Below are 3,344 nucleotides of genomic sequence, written 5' to 3' on the forward strand. Positions count from 1 at the left end.
AGTTCTATCTGCTTCCTGGGCTTCCTTGCAATTTGTGGAAATGGAATAGGAAGGACATTTTTTGCAGCATCTACATCATTTGGTGCTTCCTTCTGTGGTTGGGCATCTTCTTCTTCAACCACGTCTTGTATGTCCTCTTCTTCTTCAGCATCCTCTACTTCCACCACCTCTTCAGCTGAGGTGTGTTCTGATGGGATTGGCTCCTCCTGATTCATCTCTTGTAGTGTGGTTCTGGACCTTAGGGTGATGGCATTGATGCCACCCTTTGGATTGGGTAAGGGTTGAGAAGGAATTTCGCTGGAGCTTGCATGTTGAGTGTTTGAAGTATTGGTGATGCCAGCTGAGAGATGAGAGCTTGTATAGCGGATGCTAGGCCATTAAGTGAACTTTCCACGTTCTTTTGTCCTTGCGCAATGGATTGAAGCGCCTCGTCACTCGGAGAGGAATTAGATTGAGTGATCTGTGGAACTTGTTGTTGGTTGTGCTGTGGTCCTTGGGACTGCCTCAGGTGTGGTGCTCTGTAAGGCTGGTTCTGGTTCTGCTGCCTGTTGTTGTTATTATTCCACCTCTGATATCCTTGATTGTCTCTGCCTCCTCTGTTATTGTTGTCCCTCTAACTCTGGTTAGAATTATCTCTCCAACCTTGGTTGAAATTGTCCTGCCATTCATGGTTGTAACTGCCACCTTGATTGTATCCTTGATTAGGGCGGTCATAGAAGTTATGAGTGGCTGCCACAGTGTTGTCTTTCTGCTGGAGTTGCGGACATTCGTCAGTATAATGGCTATAATCAGCGCAGATCCCGCACACTCTCTGTGGGACTAACTGTTGGCTTTGCTGCGGTTGTTGTTGACTTAACTGCATCTGCTTCAGTAAGTTGGTGATTTCACATATACTCTGAGTCAGAGTAGTAGTTTTCTTGCTAGAAGATACCTCTGCAACAGCTTTTGACCGGCTTTGTTTCTGCCTGTGATTCCAAGTAGATTCAGCCAAGTCGCTGATCAATTGCCATGTCTCATTAGTGGTCTTGTACTTTTTCATAGACCCATTGCTAGCACTTTCCAATGTGGTCTTATCTTGGGGCCTCATGCCCTGTGTGACGTAGCCGAGCAACACTATCTTGTCAATCATATGGTGAGGGCATGCTTCCAGAATGTTGTTGAAGCGCTCCCAGTATTCATAGAGGGTCTCGGACTCGTCTTGAACAATCATGGAAATGTCTTTCCTCAGTTTATCAGTAACTTCAGTTGGAAAGAATTTTTCCAAAAATTATCTTCTAAGCATATCCCAATCAGAAACAGTTGTTGCGGGTTGAGTGTAGTACCACTCTCTTGCCTTTTTCTCAAGAGAAAATGGGAAGGCTTTTAACAGAATAGAAGTTTCATTTGCACCATCACGCCTGACAGTAGAACAGGCTGCTTAGAAATCCCTAAGGTGCTTGATAGGCTCTTGAGTAGGTAAGCCATGAAACTTAGGCATCAAGTTGAGTAGTGCAGTCTTTATTTCAAAATCTGTAGCTACTACTGGGTGATGCGCTTGAAATGGTTGTATTGTAAAATCAGGGGCTCCAGCCTCCTGGATAGTAACTCTCCTAGGTGCTGCCATGTCACCTGCACGTAAATCAACCGAATCAGTATAAAGGGAGCTTGTTTCTTCCTTACGTGACATTTTAGATTCGCCCTCGGGGAGGACTAACCGACGCCAAGCTTGCCTTATACGGGAAATAGTTCTTTCAATCTCAGGATCAAATACTGGCAAGCTTGGATCAGAAAGTGAACGCGTCATTTAACGAAAGAAACATGCAGCTCAAAGTAGCAAACATAATATAAAATGCAAATAAATAAATTCCAATCAATAACTTAGCACTCTATTGCAACTCCCCTGCAACAGCGCCAAAAATTGACGTGGCGGAAATTGGCGAGTTAAGAAATTATTATGAAAGATACGTTGCAAGCATAGTTATTAACCAACCAAAAATCCGCTTATCAATTTAGAAGGGTTGTCACAAAATTAGAATTAAAATACTGGGAGTATGAATCCCAGGTCGTCTCCCAACGAGTTGCAGAAAGATGTGCTATTTTATTAATAAGATGTTTTCTAAAATGGGTTGAGTTGATAAACAGGAAATTAAATCAGAGAATTTATGTTATTTAAATAAAAACTTTGACCGGGAGTAGATTAGTCGGAAGGCCTATCTTTGTTGGAGTTCTCCCAAGATTAATTGATAATTGAAGGTTGTCTGCTCAGTTATCCCTTACCGGATAAAGGAAAGTTAAGCAAGTTGGAAGTCAGTTTCTACTCACAAGTTCTAATCCTCTCCCTTGAGAAGGACTAGTGTCAGTGACTAGAGGGCGACCCAACGCTAAACCCAACTATAATTTTACTCTTGAGCATTCCAACTTAAGGTCTTCCTTTCAACCAACTCCCAATCAAGTTATGGAACTACTCGCTCATTATGATTGTAAACTTCGCAAAATAAGAAAAGGGAATAAAAAAAGACATGATGAATAATAATCAAAAGGATCAATTAAAAATAAAAAAAGTTCTTGTATTAATAAATTCTAAAAATAATCCAATAGTAACTCTGAATAAATTAAGGATATGAAAGAGTAAGTGACAAGTAAGGAAACAAACTAGAATGACGAAGTCTTGACGAAGGTAATAACTGTTCTAAATATCCCAATCCAAAAAGCAATAAAAATCAAATTCCTAAGACTGTGAATATGTAGAGAGAAAACTTAGAGGAGGAGTAAAATCAGATCTAAAACTAAAAATTATGCGGAATGAATGTTGTTTTCGTCTCTGCATGTTCCCTGGCTCTAATATGCTTTTCTGGGCCAAAAATTGGGTCAAAATAGGGCCCAAAATCGCCCCCAGCGAATTCTGCAGATCACGCACGTCACGCGATCGCATCATCCACGTGTTCGCGTCATCCAGCATTTTGCCTTGCCACGCGTGCGTGTCGTCCATGCATTCGCGTGTGCAGTTTCCAATCCATGCGTTCGCGTCAGGCACGCGAGCGCGTCACTGCAATTTCCTCTAATTCGCACGGTCGCGTGAGCTATACGTCCGCGTCACTTCTCGCTGGTCATCTCCTCAATTTCTTGTGTTTCTTCCATTTTTGCAAGCCTCCTTTCCAATCTCCAAGTCATTCATGCTCTATAAAGCCTGAAATACTTAACACACAGATCACGGCATCGAATGGAATAAAGGAGAATTAAAATACATAATTAAAAGTCTCTAGGAAGCAAGTTTTCAACCATGGAGTAATTTTTGGGAAGGGATTGTAAATACATGCTAATTTAATGAATAAATGGGTAAAGATTTGATAAAATCACACAATTAA

At 41.4% G+C, this 3,344-nt stretch overlaps 1 non-coding gene across 1 annotated transcript; it reads left to right on the forward strand.

Annotated features, from left to right (window-relative positions):
- The first annotated feature begins 1,123 nt into the window (after window positions 1–1,123).
- On the forward strand, window positions 1,124–1,231 carry LOC112746166 (small nucleolar RNA R71). Its single transcript, XR_003174062.1, has one exon. It is a non-coding gene; the product is annotated as a small nucleolar RNA R71 (small nucleolar RNA).
- Window positions 1,232–3,344: the final 2,113 nt, after the last annotated feature.

This window comes from Arachis hypogaea, chromosome 14, assembly GCF_003086295.3.
Source record: "Arachis hypogaea cultivar Tifrunner chromosome 14, arahy.Tifrunner.gnm2.J5K5, whole genome shotgun sequence".
Lineage (NCBI taxonomy): Eukaryota > Viridiplantae > Streptophyta > Magnoliopsida > Fabales > Fabaceae > Arachis > Arachis hypogaea.